Source organism: Triticum urartu, chromosome 2A (assembly GCF_056163025.1).
Source record: "Triticum urartu cultivar PI428250 chromosome 2A, HENAU_Tu73, whole genome shotgun sequence".
In the NCBI taxonomy this organism is placed as follows: domain Eukaryota; kingdom Viridiplantae; phylum Streptophyta; class Magnoliopsida; order Poales; family Poaceae; genus Triticum; species Triticum urartu.
Genome location: NC_141874.1, coordinates 744523280 through 744542312, shown reverse-complemented (window position 1 = coordinate 744542312; position 19033 = coordinate 744523280). Strand labels below are relative to the sequence as shown.

General features: G+C 48.0%; 2 pseudogenes; one reads left to right on the top strand and one right to left on the bottom strand.

Moving 5' to 3' along the window:
- Positions 1 to 4333: 4333 nt before the first annotated feature.
- Positions 4334 to 10195, bottom strand: LOC147987580 (uncharacterized; annotated as a pseudogene).
- A 3439-nt stretch (positions 10196 to 13634) lies between these two features.
- LOC147987579 (uncharacterized) lies at positions 13635 to 14285 on the top strand (annotated as a pseudogene).
- The last annotated feature ends 4748 nt before the right edge of the window (positions 14286 to 19033 follow it).

Below are 19033 nucleotides of genomic sequence, written 5' to 3'. Positions count from 1 at the left end.
GGGTTCAGTCCTTACTAAAGGAACTTGGTATAAAGTGCATTCAAACTCCATGTCTGTGGTGTGACAATCTTGGTGCTACATACTTGTCAGCTAACCCTGTTTTTCATGCTAGAACAAAGCATATTGAAATTGATTTTCACTTTGTGAGAGAAAGAGTTGCTAACAAGCAACTGGATATCCGGTTCATTCATTCCAAAGATCAGGTTGCAGATGGGTTTACAAAAGCCTTGCCCACAAAAGCTTTTGAAGAGTTCAAGCGTAATCTCAACATGTCCATGTTGTGATTAAGGGAGGGTGTTAAACATATGCGTATACTTGAAGCCCAAGGCTATATGGAGTTAGTTTCGTAGGATATAGATAGGTTGTTTGAGTTGATCTTATGTTGATCTTATCTCTATAACCGAACCTCCTTTTCTTGTATCTTACGTTTGTAATCTCAACCACCATGTACGCATATCCCAGGGATCAGCTCCTGGCTATTTAACACGAAACCGTCGCCCTCGGCAGGGTAAGACCTTCTCGCAGTTTCCACAATAAGCACCTTCCCCTTCTTCCAGTCCAGGTAGACGAAACAGAAATGAAGGATCCAAAGGCGATGACCGGGCTTGAGAGCGGCATGCTTTTCGCTGGCCTCGATCATGATTGCCTTACTGCACAAACCGATCAACACCGAACGATTAAACAATCGAACAACACCGAACTATTAAACAATTGAACAAAAACTTTCTTACGTGCACCCCGTAATTAGCCCCACAACACCGCACAAGCCGATCAACACCGAACGATTAGGCGCATAAATCTCAATCCAACAGTTAGCCTTAACTGGTACTTCTATGTTTTTTGGTGTGCACTTACTAATTTAGATTGACTGACCATACTTCAGCGTGAAGGAAAAACTCCACGCGCACACAACCGCACCCTGATCACGCAGGCGTCCTAAGAAAAAAAAACGTATCCCACAAAAAGGAAACTAGAAACATATCCTAAGGAGATCCTCACATTGTGCGTGCTTTCAGAAAAAAAAGATCCCCACGCTGTGTGGACGGACGGTGACCTTGCCGCCCGGAAGCACGTGCCTTATCGGAAAGTACGAGGCCCATAGGCTCTGCGCGTTAAATAGTCGACGGAATCGCGTTTTAGGCTGGCCCATTTCGCACGGAGAACAATGACAAGAGCAGGAGAGCAACTAATTGAGAAGCCAGAGTCTAAGGATGGATTGAGAAAACCATGTCCTTGGCTTTTTTCTTTTTTGAGTCTAACCATGTCCTCGGCTGGTAAGGAAGTGTTGGTTAAGTTTTTTTTTTAGCAAAAAGTGTTGGTTAAGTTGGTTGCACAAGCTATACCTGCTTAGGATGTGTTAGTTTGGGCTCTTTTCATGGGCTCCTACAACTTCTAGCCAAAAAAAGCTGGAGCCCAAACAGACGGGTTGTTTCAGGGCTAGCTTCAAGCATGGCTTTTGTAGAGCGCTCCAAAACTATCAAGTAGAAGCCGCAACTGAAAATTCGAGCTTTTGCTTCTCGCAGCCAGCTCCAAACTGGTGGATGACCGGTTTACCCTCCGACCAAAGCACCGTGAGGGGGACCCCGCAGAGAGGATCCTGGGCAAAAGACATTAGATTCATATAATAGCTTTCTGCTAAAGATTGAGACGAAGAGAAATTAGAGTTTTGGTCAATTTTGGGAATTAGATGGTTGATACACATCCATTTCAAAAAATAATAATAGAAATAGTACATGTCCATGGTTGAGTGTTATTGTCAATTAATCGATCCAAGGGGAAAGTGTGAGCACTTATTGATGCATTAGTATGTCATACCATATCAAGAATCTAGAGAGTTTAGCATGAACTGTTGATGGAAAAGAATATGACTTTGGTATTTGCATGCTAGGTTTTGCTCTTATCTGAAGTCCCGTGAGTACTTTCTTTTGATAAATTTGAACATGTAAATTTGCATTGCGATTTCTTAGCACATTCCTCACAAAAGGTGACGTTAAGCAGTTTGAAGATGCTTGTGAGAGGCAGCACATCCTATACAATATCTTGTTGTTATTTTTCCCTTTTGCCTTAATTAGGGTTGGAACTCTCTTGTAAATTCCTAATTTTTAATCTTTGAAAAATAGGATGGCCCTCTTATCTTCTGTATTGACATATATACTTATATTCTTCATATAAGACAAGAGGGTCATCCTATTTTTCTCGGCGAAGTTACATTCAACAAAGATGTTTATTTGTGATATTGTTTCATGTAGTGTCCTACTATACCACCCAAGATAGATATCATGAATTTGTATTGTTTACATAAAGTATTTTTGTATTTTCTTAATTTGTAGCATAGAGATGTTAATCTAAGTGTATAGTCAAGGAAGTAAAGGGGGATATGCATGTACAACGCTCACAAGTCAGATGCATACTCCTTTAGAACTTCATTTATATTTTTAAAAAAGTTCTTCTTTATGACCGTGTTCCCATCGGATGTTTGCTACCTTCGCCGCCACCCTTGCACCGGACCTTGCCCTCTACTGTCGGACTGCACACTGCACCTACGAAGCAAAAAGTGCCGGGCAGCCATCAATGCTCCTTTTTTGAGGGATATTGTCAACAATGACACGCAATAACCTTCAACCATCAATGCTTATCACTTTTGGACGACATGGCTATTTAAGCCCGTCGACTCGCTCCTCGCACGGCAAGGTGGGACTAAACCTCCTACCGCACGGGCATTTTAACCTATAGTTATATTTACACATGTTATCTGTAGATTTTTTAAATGCCCGTGGCAGGGCTTTTTACTAGTTTACATGGGAAACCGCAAACTAATCTTAGTTGGCCACTTGCCTTGTGACCCGGCAGCTCCCGTGTTGATCAGCTTGGGCAACCCGCGCTGAAAAACAATTCCAACTTTGCATCAATGATTTGGTGCTGAGTTTTGTCAGGAAACCATCCAGTTGACTCTCCCCAGCACACGCTCTGCACAACTCCCAAACTGCGCAGCGCATAGTGTTACACATTCAGTGTTACACGTGTTGGAGTTGAAACTGCACCGGTCAGTCTAGTTTTACAAGGTAAAAGTTTGCCGACCCGCAAAAGAGGGTAAAAGTTCCCCGGCCGGTTAGTAAAGCGGCAAAGTTTTTTTTAACTTCCATCTTTGTAGATAGAGGAATCAGTGGATTGCTAAGGTGCAGTTTGAACCGTGGTTGGTCTTGGTCGTGGTGGCAGGAAGAAGCAGGGACGGAACTTACATGGCCTTCTATTTTCCAGACGATCCTGCGAACAGATCAACAGAGTGTGATGCTAACCACAGAAAGTGACACAAAACAAACAAAGGCCGAAGGAGGTACCGCCATAGAAAAACATGAGCCCAAGAGGAGGCCCAAATCAACATTCACCCGCTCGTTCGTGTTCGTCCAGAGAGCTCGAGACCCTCGCTGCAGCCCCGACAGCTTCAGCATCGTCTGAGTAGTCCGTAGTGTTGAATTCATCTCGAAAATATCCTACACACCAAACAGATTACCAGGTAGCTCACCGTCGCGACTGGTCCTGTCGATCTACCTACCTGGCTCTAGGACACTGCGACTCGAATTTGCGTGTTGAGAAACAACCGTGCCATCTTTGGTCTGAAGCCAAGCGGTTTCTGTCTCGACTCCGGAACACGTGGGGCTGAGCTAGACCACTATGCATGTTACGAACCACGATCACATATCACACAAGTAATTAACTTAAGCACTAGAGTTTGATGGTGTTCAGTTACATGTGGCGGCTGTTTGATTCGAGCTGAGGGGCGACGGGGAGGACTGGGGGCGCGGGCTAGTTTGCGGCACGGGTGCTCGTTTCTGACCGGAGGCTGGGCTTCGAGCGGCGCAGTAGCCGCGCGTGGTGGTGGCTGATAGCCCCTGTTGTTATGTCGATGCCTTTGGCAAAGCTAGTTCACACAGCAAATCAAGACGACTAAGATGTAGAAACGATCTGGGCGTCTCTCACAATTTTCAGTAGAATTCAGGAAACTGAAAGGTGGAGGACGGGCATTACATTATGCATCAATAGCAATTAGCACATCTTCATTTCTCAAAGCATAGGGAAAACCGTACATTTCTCGCCACACACTGCGATGCACACATACACATTATACAATGCCCTTGGGGGTCTTGCCATGATGCATAAGATGTACCCGAATTTAGAATCCAAGAATTACACTCTGGACCTCTGCACCTGATGGTGCACGCAGCCTATTATGGCGAATCCTCACAAATTCGAAAATGAAACAACAGAAAAAACAGAAAGCACCAATACCCGTTCCGATATTTTTGCCATACTAAGATACTTTGCAATGCAACAATCATGGTACTGGTGCACTGGCAGGCACAATGTTGATTCCCAGAGCCTGTTTCCTCTGTGCGAAAAGATCTGCGTTTTTAGTGAGGACAGAAGAGAGAGGCTTCAGAGGAACCCCATGGCAGTCACTATCAACGCCATCGAAAAGCATGATGCTCTCAAGCCCGGCCATCGTCTCTGAAGCCTCCAATAATGTGCCAACGATACCATGGCTGTCGATCACGTCGACGTTTTCATCATGCTGGATTAATTCTATAACCAGCTCGCAGCTGAGCTTCTGTATTGCAAGGCACGCAGGGGTGGCGTACATGTTGTCCTCCACCATCTTCTTGAGCCTCACCACAAAGTCTTCCAGGGCAGCTGGCGGTGTCTGTGACATTAAGATTGCTACAAAATCAAGATTGCTGTTTGCACGAATTGTTGCGACGAGTGATAACAGCTCTCCTTTGCAGCCTCCTCTCCCCACATTACTGGATGTCGTGGTTCTGTAAAGTCGAAGGCTTGTCTTCCACACAGTCACTTGGGTTTTCTATGTCGTTTCTGCTTGCTTTAATGCAAGAGATATCACGCTCCCACACTACCGGAATCGCCCCCTATGCCGACGGCCAGGGCCGTCGGCATAGCCCCGAGTCCCGTCGGGACAGACCTATGCCGACGGGCCCCGTCGGCATAGGGCTGTCGGCAACATATACGTCGGCATAGCTAGGGAGGCCGTCGGCATAGAAAAGCCATCGGCATAGATGCTTTCCCGACGGGGGCCGTACATCTATGCCGACGGTTGTTTTCGCCGGGGACTGCTCCATGAGCTTATCCGGCGTAAGGTTGTCCGGACTGTTGTTTTCGCCGGGGACGGGTTGTTCGGTTTGTTTATCCAAGTTGCCCTGTTCGGACGGTTGCTCGAAGGCATGTTCGTCGTCCGCCGGCTCGTCCTGCTCTATGGCTGGGTCTGTATGGCTGCTGTCTCTGTTGAGGCGGGGCTTGGAGCGGCGCTTACGTCGCCGCTTTGATTGCTTTTCGAGTGAACGATCCCTCGTTGCATCCCTGTGTTCCTCGTGGTCGCTTCCTTTGGGTGTGTCCACTATGTATACATCATGAGATGAGGTGGCTGTCCAGTGCCTTATAGGCGTTGGTTCATGTTCTTCTCCTACATCGTCGTCCATACCGTCGATGTCTTCGGAGTCGAAGTCGAGCACGTCGTTTAAATTATCGACAGTGGCTACGAAGTGGGTGGTGGGTGGGCATCGAATTTCTTCGTCGTCCCCATCCCAATCCTGCCGGTCATAGTCCGGCCAGGACTCTCCTGACAAAGAGAGAGACCTGAGTGAATTCAGAATGTCGCCGAAGGGCGAGTGCTGAAAGATGTCTGCGGCGGTGAACTCCATGATCGGCGCCCAATCGGATTCGATCGGTAGGGGCGCGGAGGGCTCAGAGTCCGGAGAGGAGTCCGACACCTTGGAGTCACGGGCTTCGCAGAGGACAGGGCTAGTGTTCGGCTTGATCGCCGTAGAGATTGCAGCCCCCGAGGCAATGTCTAACCACCCATCCTCGATTGGTGTGATCGGCTCCGAGCTAAGGGTCGGAGCGGACACAGGTGCGGCCTCCAGAGCACTATTCGGTGGCAGAGCTAGATCATGCCCACCGTGACAGTGCGGCGCGCTCGGCTGCGGCTCGGATCCGTCGAAGATCAAGTCCCCGCGGTCGTCAACTGTGTAGTTTAAACTTCCAAATCTGACCTGACGGCCAGGGGCGTAGCTTTCAATCTGCTCCAGATGACCAAGCGAATTGGCCCGCAGTGCAAAGCCGCCGAATACGAAGATCTGTCCGGGGAGAAAAGTCTCGCCCCGGATCGCATCGCTGTTGATGATCGGAGAAGCCATCAGGCCTAAAAGTGACGACACAAAGGAACTCTCAATTAAAGCACCAATGTCAGTGTCAAAACCGGCGGATCTCGGGTAGGGGGTCCCGAACTGTGCGTCTAGGCGGATGGTAACAGGAGACAAGGGACACGATGTTTTTACCCAGGTTCGGGCCCTCTCGATGGAGGTAAAACCCTACTCCTGCTTGATTAATATTGATGATATGGATAGTACAAGAGTAGATCTACCATGAGATCAAGGAGGCTAAACCCTAGAAGCTAGCCTATGGTATGATTGTTGTTCATCCTACGGACTAAAACCCTCCAGTTTATATAGACATCGAAGAGGGCTAGGGTTACACAGAGTCGGTTTCAATGGTAGGAGATCTACATATCCGTATCGCCAAGCTTTCCTTCCACGCCAAGGAAAGTCCCTTCCGGACACGGGACGAAGGCTTCAATCTTGTATCTTCATAGTCCAGGAGTCCGGCCGAAGGTATAGTCCGGCTATCCGGACACCCCCTAATCCAGGACACCCTCAGCATGACATGCTTTGGGTGAATAGATTGGGGATGAACTAACTGGCTAGGGGCCAGCGTGTCTACGACTGTGGCCGGCGGCCTCCGGGGGCTAGCATGCCACCAAATCTTGCGTAGGCGGCCTCTCACAAGTCTGGAAGTGTTGTGGCGGGTGCAAACGCCCGGCACGCGTCTCCGGGGTGTGCCCCCCTCACGGACGGCGCTGCCGTCGGCACCTGGAGGGGGGGGGGAACGGACGCGTCGGGTCTACACGGAGGGGATCTTGCCGTGGGTCTGGCCCGGATGTTGCTCCAAAGTGTTCCTATGGGCTGACCTAACACAACCGGGTGGATACGTCCACTGGTCAAAGCCCGTCCGTGCAAAGTCAAATGGGTAGATCCCGTGGTCAAACGCTACAGGGTTAGGCGGGACGGGGGCCCTAGGGGGTAGCAATGCCACCGGAGCGTCGCACCGGGACCTCATACATGCGGGATGGTGTGGTGGCATGTCCGAAGAGGCGGCATGCGTCTCCGGGGTGTGGCCCCCCTTCACGGACGGCGATAACACGGTAGTAGACGTTTTGCGGTAACGATGCGGCGTGAATATTATTAAATACTCGGAGCGCGATAAAATCATGAGTTTTTTACACGGCGTGGGCACATGTGTTGTAGGACTGATGGTAAGTTTTCATAATTTTTCGTGATGGATAAGTATCTGAACAATTCCCTCTTACGCGGATTGCTCTTCGCGTGTCTACGACTGTGGCCGGCGGCCTCCGCGGGCTAGCATGCCGCCAAATCTTGCGTAGGCGGCCTCTCACAAGTCTGGAAGTGTTGTGGCAGGTGCAAACGCCCGACACGCGTCTCCGGGGTGTGCCCCCCCTCACGGACGGCGCCGCCACCGGCACCTGGAGGGGGGGGGGGGAACGGACGCGTCGGGTCTACACGGAGGGGATCTTGCCATGGGTCTGGCCCGGATGTTGCTCCAAAGTGTTCCTATGGGCTGACCTAACACAACCGGGTGGATACGTCCACTAGTTAAAGCCCGTCCGTGCAAAGTCAAAGGGGTAGATCCCGTGGTCAAACGCTACAGGGTTAGGCGAGACGGGGGCCCTAGGGGGTAGCAATGCCACCGGAGCGTTGCACCGGGACCTCATACAAGCCGCGTGCCGGGTGCCTACGCCTGCCACCATGCTTCTACAACCGTAGGAGGGCCACCGCAACACCTGGCGGCATTGCTACCCCCCAGGTACCCCGTCCCGTCTAACCCTGACACAGACGACCGCCGGGTCTATCCCTTTGACTTTCGGTGGACGTAGTTTGACCGGTGGACCTTTTCACCTTGCTGTCAGCCTAGCCATAGCTACACCCCCAACACAGTCCCGGCACAACCCACCCCAAGATTCCCTCTGCGTCGGCCTGACGTGGCCGTTTCCCCCCTCCGGGGCACGGCGGCATCGACGCCCGTGAGGGAGGAGGGGGGCACACCCCGAAGCCGCGTGCCTGCGCGTGCCACCACGTTTCCACAACCGTAGGAGGGCCCACCGCAACACCTGGCGGCATTGCTACCCCCCACAGGTACCCCGTCCCGTCTCCGTGACACGACGGAAGAAGGCCCGTGTGGGGGGCAATCGATATATGTTTTCTGTACATTTAAGTTAATGAAATTAGTATTGGAAAAAAATAAAAAATAAAAAGATAAAATAAAAAATATAAAAATATTATTAGAAATCTATGCCTACCGCAAAGCCGTCGGCATAGCTACGGCCACGGAACGATAGAGCCCTGGGTCAATGACGTGGCGTAGGGCGGTGATCGATGACGTGGCAAAAACCATGGGCCAGGCCTATGCCGACGGCCTAGCCGTCGGCATAGAAATGCCACCCCACGGGACCGGCGAACGACACAGATCGATGACGTGGCGGCGCAGCGGATCGATGACGTCAGCATAGCTATGCCGACGGCTAGGCCGTCGGCGTAGCTATGCCGACGGCCATCGTTAGCCCGTCGGTGTAGCCTGACGCCGTCAAACTGTCGTCGCCACCTCGGTAGACGGGCCCACGCGATATGCCGACGGCCTACTCTATGCCGACGGCCACCGTAGGTATATTCGAAGCAACGCCGACGGCTGATCTATGCCGACGGCCCCCGTCGGCATAGAGGGACATACGCCGACGGCTTTAGTTGGGCCGTCGGGGTATGCCCATCTATGCCGACGGGGGCCGTCGGCATAGAGTTGGCCGTCGGCAACACAAGTTTTTCTGGTAGTGCCAACACCTAGGTGTGGTTGCACTACTCGCTTCTGCTTGTATAGGAAGCAATTCTGCGAGTACCTGAAATGATACACACACATACTAGTTTAGCTCAATTTTGATAAATAGCTCAAAAAGGTAATTGCCGAAAATACAGTATGTTGTATACACGTTCACGCATACGTGCAGTGGGTGCTATTAGGAAATTGATTACTTCATTGAATTAGAGAAAAGGAAAGACGTTATGTCAGTGTATATGCTTTCAGGCATACCATCCGTAAAGTTGGTTCCTTGATGTAGTTGCGCAAGTGCTTTAAAATGACTGCTGCGCTGATACGACAGCCAATGTTGATCTCTATTTGGACAATATCTGTTGCACTTGTTTTGCACTTGATTTTGGAATCGAGCAATTCAGTAAGACAACGGACTTCGTCATCTTTGCATGCGGTGAAGCTCTTGATAGCCTCTGAACCACTGGACAGCATGGCCAGTGCTTCACCTGCCTTTTCTTTAAGCTGGCCTGCAGTACGTTTCCTTGGCTTCTTTCATCTTCTTTTCCACATGTGCTTCTGCATCCCGTTTGGCATTCTTCTCCTTTGCCAGTGCTACACTATTCATATATGTCTCCACTGACGGTCTTGGTAAAGTATTATCGAGCTTCCTTTTGTCATCTTTCAGATAATCTTCTATCCAATCTGTAGTAAGGAAGATGTGCAGCGCCCTCTCAACAATTTTGTCCCTTCTCTTTGTAGCAGAAATACTTGCTTGATGATGCAAGGCTACTTGTGTAAGAACCTCTATAGCTCGCATCTGTAGCTCTATGATACCGATGTTGCTCTTCATATCAATGTCCAGAATGGCCTCCAAGTTTTTGACTGCATTAATATTGTTCGCTATCAGTCTGCGCATCTTTATGCCGGTGCTTCCTGAAGAACCCATGAGACTTCTCACCACTTTGAGTGATCCGTCTACTACCTTGGTCCATGCAGCATTGCTCTTGATATCTTCTACTAATTTGTTGGAACTGACAGGCACAAGTATTTTCGAAAGGAGATCCTTGGTGTTGTATATCAGTGTGCAGTTATTTCTGTCGTGAGCCCGGTTCTCTAGAATTCTCAAGCCTGTCAAAACCAAATCTTCACAATCCCCTTTCTGCTTGATGTCTTGCTGTAGGGCTTCACCATTCCTCAAGTCATCAATTTTCTTGAGAGTACCTTCTATTGAGGTTTGGATTAAGGACATGGCTATGCCTCCCGCAAAATTCAGGTTACCATCTTTATCTTCCTAAATTCTTAAAAGCAAAGCTTTGCTGTTTAGACGTCCCGAGTACACACCCTTCGGCGCCGTTCGATCAAAATCGCGGCCTCCAGGTGCTGGGCGGTCGGGCCGACACAAACGAAGCCATTCTGCCCGTGCGGTTGTGCGTCCGTTCCCCACTCCTCTAGAACTCACCTTCTCCTTCCTCCACGCCCGACGAGATCTGCTGCGCTCGCCTCCATTGCCCTGGCCCTCGCGCTCGCCGGCCTCCACCAAGCCAAATCCTGCGCCGGAGCTTCTCCTTCCTCAACCTTCTTCTCCACCGATGTGCCCCCACACCCCGACCGGCAACACAGCACCCTGCATGAGCGGACGCGTTCCTCTGCCCCAGACCGGCGGCGAAGCAACCACGCGCTCTGCTTCTCCCTCCCCGGCGCCATCCTACACCCCGCCGCGTCGATCCCTCGCCGGCTTGATGCATGCCGTGGCTGGGACCTTTGCTTCCTGTTTGACCCAGTCCCTTCTCATCCAACAACAGTAACAAAAGGAGGAAGCGGCTGCTCCGTCCGCCCCTGCAGATTCCAACCAGTGACGGCCCCTTCTGCTCACGCGCCCCTTGGAGATCCCCTACAGTTCAATTCCCTGGCTGCACAGTATAGGGAGGATTCTCTTGAAGCATTGCCTCAAATTCTTTGTCCACAACCATGCCCGCAGGGGTCATGTGGACGGCGACGAGAAGCACGGACCAGTGGATGCGGTGCAGTACCTCACTGTAGATTTCCCTCCCGCTCTTCGTCCACAGGGTGAGCCCTCTGAACCGATTTTTGGATTTGCCAAAGTGCGTGTGTTGAGTTACACAGAGATGAGTTTGCAGTATGAGTTTCAGTATGAATAGTCCATGAGTAATTGCCAGATCCTTTCCCATAGAACATGCCTTTTTTTGTCGTACAAAACTTGTCTAACTATTTATCTGTAGTTGCCTGAAATGTTAGTCAATTTTGCCATCTCATTGAGGTGCTATATATCTGAAATAGCAAGTAACATACTGAAATGTTGTCTGCTTGGATGGTTAAACATTTCTGTTGATCATGGTATCCATATCAGCCTAATTATTTTGTTAGTTGGTTGCATGATATGTCTGTCCGTCTAGTTAAACATTACTATTGAATATGGTGTCCATATCAGCTAGACTGAAACTTGTACAGGAATACATTGGTTCAATAATAAAAAAGGCCTACTTGGATTGTTTATACATTTACAAGTCCGTTGGTTCCAAACTTCTAATACTACAAGATATGTGTAGAAGTATAAGCACATTAGTGTGTGTTGAATAACGCCGCCAGAATCAAATTGATTTTTACAAAGGATTAGCACATATTATTATTGTTATGCTATTTTTAGTACACATTAAAGTAAACTCTCCTAGGGGAAAATAACACTGCATCTGAATGAAAGATTCTTTGTCTTCCGGTGGTCGTTGATGCCACACACAAGATGTAGTTAACAACAGGATATTGTTTTGATGTGTGCACTGACGGTTCCATCGGTTTGAACAATTCACTAGCTCTCCTTCCTTAGTTGGAGCTGAACCAGTTCCCCTGTTGACACTTTTGTTAGCAATTAGTACATCACTAAGCAAAGGAAAAGTAAGAAGTTGTGAATTGTACTTCAGACCGAGAAAGTCATGACAAAAAAACATGTTTTCTTCTAGTTAATCTATAACCTTTTTGGACACTGAGTTCTAGCCAAACACCCTTTTTGGACACTGAGTTATAGCCAAACACTATGCTTCCTTCTAGTCAATGATTTCTACACTAAATTGCCTAATAATGTCTGAAAGTTGCCTACAATATTTATTTTGGCATATGATTTACGACAACCAGCAAGCGGAAGGGAGGAGAGAGGTGTCGGAGTACCGGTGACCAGCAAGCGAAGAAAGAGGAAGAGCCAAGGGGGCAGCGCTATTTGTACATTGCGGCCACCTAGTGGGGTGGAGCTAGATCAAGGAAAGCGTTGTCTCGAGTGGTCGAAGAACTGGGCTGCAAATCGCTGCTAAGTATCCCAAAATCGACACCCCTAAGCATGTGTTTTTCTACTCACATATATAATTATGTGTGATAGAGGCGGAATAGGGAGGTTGAAGAGGGGTGTGTGTGTGTGTGGGGGGGGGGGGGTCCCATCTTCATGGGAAAATCGATATTTTTTAGCGCGCGGGTGAGACTTGGGATGTGGGAGCTGGAATCGTCAATGACTCGAGTCGAGATTGTCCAAAATTTGCCTAACACATGTGAGTCAGTTGCCCAAAAGATCCGCTCCCAAGATGTGGGGGCTGGAATCGCCGGTGACTCGAGCCGAGAGTGTCCAAAACTTGCCCAACGCATGAGAGCTAGTTGCTAGAGATGCCGGCATGAGTTGCCCAAAAGATCCGCTCCCGAGATGCGGGGGCCGGAATCGTCGATGACTTGAGCCGAGAGTGTCCAAAACTTGCCCAATGCATGATAGTTAGTTGGTAGAGATGCTGGCATGGGTTGCCCAAAAGATCCGCTCCCGAGATGCGGGGGATGGAATCGTCCATGACTCGAGGCGAGAGTGTCCAAAACTTGCCCAACGCACGATAGTTAGTTGCTAGAGATGTCGGTGTGAGTTGCCCAAAAAATCCGCTCCCGAGATGCGGGGGCCGGAATCGTCGATGACTCGACCCGAGGGTGGCCGAAACTTGCCCAACGCGTGATAGTTAGTTGCTAAAGATGCCGTCGTGAGTTGCCCAAAAGATCCGCTCTCGAGATGCGGGGGTCGGAATCATCGATGACTCGAGCCGAGAGTGTCCAAAACTTGCCATATGCATCATAGTTAGTTGCTACAGATGTCGACGTGAGTTGCCCCAAATATCCGCTCCCGAGATGTGGGAGCTTGGATCGTCGATGACTCGAGCCGAAAGAGTCCAAAACTTGCCCAACGCATGATAGTTAGTTGCTAGAGATGCTGGCGTGAGTTGCCCAAAAGAACCGCTCCCGAGATGCGGGGGCTGGAATCGTCGATGACTCGACCCGAGGGTGTCCGAAACTTGCCCAATCTATGATAGTTAGTTGCTAGAGATGCTAGCATGAGTTGCCCAAAAGAACCGCCCCTGAGACACTGGGTTTTATTTCGCCCAAAACTTGCCCAACACATGTTATGTAGTTGCTAAAAAGGCTGGCGCGAGTTGCCAGAGATATATATTTATTTTTAGCAAAAAAGTGATTTTGTTTGCACAAATTTTTTATTTCCATAGAATAAGTTGTCTACATATAAAAAATTACTTTCCTAAATCACCTAAGTTTACTCTAAAAAAATCAACTGAGTTTTGTAAATATGGTTTCGTAGATATTCTTGCCTAAACAAATTGTTTGTTTTCTTTGCAGGGCCTCACTAAATTCTAAAAGGATGTCAAAGCAACATTTTTGAGGATGTGGGTAGATGAGGAGTGGCCAGAGCATCTGCAGAATGCTCTTCACAAACTATGGCTTTTGTATGAGGATTGCTAGCGTGCTAATAGGATGGCGTGTCTGGAACATTCATCACTTGTCCACAATCTCACATCACAGAAGAACAAGCTACAGGAGACTTATAAGAAGCTTGTTGAGGATGTGAACAACCTACTTGATACCCAGGACAATATTCCCAAGGAAAATGAAGTCCAACAAGGTGAACATGAGGAGATCACTCCTCCTTTGGACAACAATATTTCAGCTTTGAAGGAACAGCTGGGTGCAATGGATGCTGAGAACAAAGAACTGAAGCAAAAGGTTGACCAGTTGAGGAGCATTCAGGCTGCCCAAGGTAATGTGATTTGGAATCTGAAGTTTGCTCATTTGAAGGAGAAGGAAAAGTTGAGCACTGAGAGGAGGAATTTGGAGTTTCACATTGCTGATCTTGTCAAAGCTAGTGACAAGAACAAGAGAAAGCTGAAGGACATCAAGGATATTTGTGATGAAGAGTGATTTGTAATCTGACCATGTGGGTCATTATCTTAAGTTTCAAGCATTGAACTATGGCTTGTAATGTGTGAACTAGTGGCAGTTTTGTCAGGACCGGATTTTCGGGATATAATTTTCCCAGAAAATGGCCCTTGTGCTCATCAGCCCCAGGATTACTCTTAGCTGATGAGGCACCAACTTGATACAGAAATTCCAAGCAAGGTACATAATATGTAGTATAAGACCATTCTGGCCTATGAGTACAACAATTGGTTTTCTAGTGGCTGAAGGCGGAAGCGGTTTGCGGGTCACCAGCGTCTATGAGACTCCATTTCCCACATGAACAGCTGACCAGGATAACTCCTATCTTCGCGAGGCTGCTATCTCCATTGCGTAGGTTCCGGGGCTGTCATCACAACGCTCTTCTCCACGCAAGAAATCTGGCCAAGACAATAGCCAGGGATAAGCCAGTGAGTACTTTGAATGTACTCGCAAACATTAAGAACACAAGTATAATACAGCCACTGATAATCATGCTTTAAAATATTCTATGATCACTTCGTCAGTTATGAAATAAGGTTCATGATGCACGCAAGTAGATCATTTAAATGAATCATGAGTAAAACAATCAGGGTGTAGAAATATAGAGCACCGATCGGGTGTCTGAAGTGACGCCTCGAAAGGATAAAAATATGAAGCATGCCTCAGTCGGGCGTCTGAGCGACACCACAGAAAGGGCTTATATATAAAAGGAATAACATGCATGCCACAGTCGGGCGTCTGTGCGACACCACATAAAGGGCTTATAAGTAAATGAAATAACAGACATGCCACATTCGAGCGTCTGTGCGACACCACATAAAGGGCTTATAAGTAAATGAAATAACGGACATGCCACAGTCGGGCGTCCGTGCGACACCACATAAAGGGCTTATAAGTAATTGGAATAACAAGCATGCCACAGTCGGGCGTTTGTGCGACACCACATAAAGGGCTCATAAGTAATTGAAATAACAAGCATGCCACAGTCGGGCGTCTGTGCGACACCACATAAAGGGCTTATATATATACACATAATCACGGTGAATATCCAGGAGGTAGTACCATCCCAGGGATATTCATTATTTCAAATAATGCAAATGGTTAGTCCACAATGATAATAATCATAACCATTATATATCACAAGTCATAATCAATATTCTGGTTTAGTAGTTTCTCCTCCGAAGATCGACACTAAGACCGACGCTTGACCCTTCCCAGACTGTAGTCCTTAACCATGGACACGGCTATTCGAATAGGTTTAATATCTCTGCAGAGGGTGTACTCTTTACCCACGAGTGACGGATTTCTTTAGTTCATCGGAACTAATTCCGTCTACGGTCTTTTAGTCGAAAACACGCCTGACTTGCACACACCAGCTTTTACTTGTGTCTGGAATCACCCATGACACCTGTTAAGCAAAACTCTAAGTGGGGAGGCTATAACCTCGCATAGCATGGGATCAAATTTCTATCGCGCGCTCTAAGGGGTGCCCCCCTCTCGGTCCCAACCGAAAACACCCATGCCCCCGGACCAGGTGGCATGCCTACCGGGTGCAGCCGGTATCTTCCACCATGGCCTCTCTGTATGGTGTGTGCTAAGATAGGGGTTGACAACTTACTGAACCATACCCTACCGATGGCAGGGACAAGTGGCAACACGAAACAAGTATGGGGGTTACTGGAACAAGACTCGATTTACGGCCGACTCGGGAGGCTTAAGTATTTCCTGCATGATTAGCTCAAGAATAATATTTCACATCCATCAGACACAACCACCACTCATCATACCTCCCCCTGCCCCACCGGTCATAACCGTCTCGACGCGGGACAAGCTTGGGTCTACCCAAGACAGAGACTTTCCAGGACCCTTCCCGGTAGGCATGAGAGGCATATGAGGGTGATTGCTATCACAAGCATATCCATTTCCAACAGCAAAAATTTTCATTATGCACTCAATGCGTATGATCATATCGTTGTAAAAATAATTAATGCTCCATGTCGAGGTGGTATTGTGACCGTATCAAACAGTCCCCAAAATATTATGCCAGGGTCCAGAATGCTTGCCTTTAAGTTGTGGAGAGGTAGGGTGTATTCCAACACCTTGAAAGTTTTCTTCTCTCTCCAACAAATCCTATTTTTGGAAATATTTAAATTATCACATAATTTAAAAACAGTACAAAAAAGTTGCTTGGAAAATTTTGAAATAAATATGAAAATAAACTAGACAATATTTGAGGAACAACAGAAAAAGAATCAAGTCATTTGGATTTATATTTTAAAAGTTATAGCCAGTCAAAGTTTAGTCAAAATCTGTTTTTAAAATAAAACAGAAAAAAGAAAAACGCTTCGATCAGGTTTGACCGGTCTCCTTTCCCTCTTCTTCCTCTGCCCGAGAAGGGGCGGGACTCCGGCGATCGTCGCCGGCGATTGGCGTCTCCTCGCGGGGCCCCGAGGGCGGGGATGGATCCGCCACTCCAGGGCGGTCCTGTAACGCCCTCGATGCGGCTATATCTCCCACGTGTCGAAGCACGACTTAGAGGCATAACCGCATTGAAAGCAATGTCGCAAGTGAGGTAATCTTCACACAACCCATGTAATACATAAGGGAAAGAGGTACATAGTTGGCTTACAATCGCCACTTCACACGATACATGAGTAAAGCATTACATCAACCAGATACAATCAGGGTCCGACTACGGAACCAAAATAAAAGAAGAACCCCAAATGCGACAAAGATCCCCGATCGACCCGACTGGGCTCCACTACTGATTAACTGGAAACGGAACAACATAAAGGACAAGATCTTCATCGAGCTACTCCTTGAGCTTGGTTGCGTCATCTGTACGGTTCAACGGCACCTGCAAGCTGGTTTTGGAAGTATCTGCGAGTCACGGGGACTCAGCAATCTCACCCCCTCGCGATCAAGACTATTTAAGCTTATGGGTAAGGTAAAGGTATGAGGTGGAGCTGCAGCAAGCGACTAGCATATATGGTGGCTAACATACGCAAATGAGAGCGAGAAGAGAAGGCAATGCACGATCGAGAAACTATGATCAAGAAGTGATCCTAGAACAACCTACGATCAAGCATAACTCCAACACCGTGTTCACTTCCCGGACTCCGCCGGAAAGAGACCATCACGGTTACACACGCAGTTGATTCATTTTAATTAAGTTAAGGTTCAAGTTATCTACAACCAAACATTAACAAATTCCCATCTGCCCATAACCGCGGGCACGGCTTTCGAAAGTTCAAATCCCTGCAGGGGTGTCCCAACTTAGCCCATGACAAGCTCTCACGGTCAACGAAGGAATAGACCTCCTCCCGAGACATTCCGATCAGACTCGGTATCCCGGTTCTACAAGACATCCTCGACAATGGTAAAACAAGTCCAGCAAAGCCGCCCGATGCGCCGACATCCTGATGGGAGCTGCACATATCTCGTTCTCAGGGCAACACCGGATGAGACATCCTACGAGTAAAACCAGCCCTCAAGTTTCCCCGAGGTGGCCCCGCAGTCTACTCAGTTCGGACCAACACTTAGACAAGCACTGGCCCGGGGGGGTTAAAATAAAGATGACCCTTGGGCTGGCCTAACCCAAGGGAAAAAGAGGCTAGGTGGCGAATGGTAAAACCAAGGTTGGGCCTTGCTGGAGGAGTTTTATTCAAAGCGAACTGTCAAGGGGTTCCCATTATAACCCAACCGCGTAAGGAACGCAAAAATCCGGAAACATAACACCGATATGACGGAAACTAGGGCGGCAAGAGTGGAACAAAACACCAGGCATAAGGCCGAGCCTTCCACCCTTTACCAAGTATATAGATGCATTAATTAAATAAGATATATTGTGATATCCCAACAAGTAAACATGTTCCAACAAGGAACAACATCTCCATGTTCCAACATGGAACAAACTTCGATCTTCACCTGCAACTAACAACGCTATAAGAGGGGCTGAGCAAAGCGGTAACATAGCCAATCAACGGTTTGCTAGGACAAGGTGGGTTAGAGGCTTGGTTCAACAATATAGGAGGCATGATAAGCAAGTGGTAGGTATCGCAGCATAGGCATGGCAAAAGAGCGAGCATCTAGCAAGCAAAGATAGAAGTGATTTCGAGGGTATGATCATCTTGCCTGAAATCCCGCAAGGAAGAAGAACGAGTCCATGAAGAAGACAAACGGACGTAGACGAATGGGTCCTCACAAACGCGATGTTACCGGAACCAACCCGAAGAAGCAATCACCGGAAAGAAGCACACAACATAGTAAACAACCAACACCTGAACATGGTATGATATGCGAGATGCGGTATGCGATGCATATGCATGATTTGATAAGGAATGATTGAACCTGGCCTCAACTTGGAAATCCAAGCGTGCCACTGGAAAGGTGAGATGAAATCGCTTGAAAATGATATAAAGATCACCGGAATCGGAGTTACGGTTTGGGAATGGCAAGCAATTCAAATATGACACCGGTCTGCGATTTACAGCAAGTAGCCATCTAAATGCAACAAGATGAACATGCTACAGCACTCAAACATGACCAAAAAAATACATGGCAGGGATCCATTCAAGATGCTTAACAAAAGTCTAGCACTGAGCTATGGCCAAATCATCCATTAACAGGTTCAAACAAGCATGGCAAAAATGCATATGATAAACAGATTTCAGACTTAGTGAAATTAACACTTGTCTGGAATCTCCGATCAGATAGCACGCTTCGGAGCATGAACACTATATGCTACAGGACCTGAACATGGCAAAGTAAAGCATGGCATGGAGCTACTCAAAGAGCTTCACAAAAGTCCCTTAGTGACCTTGAG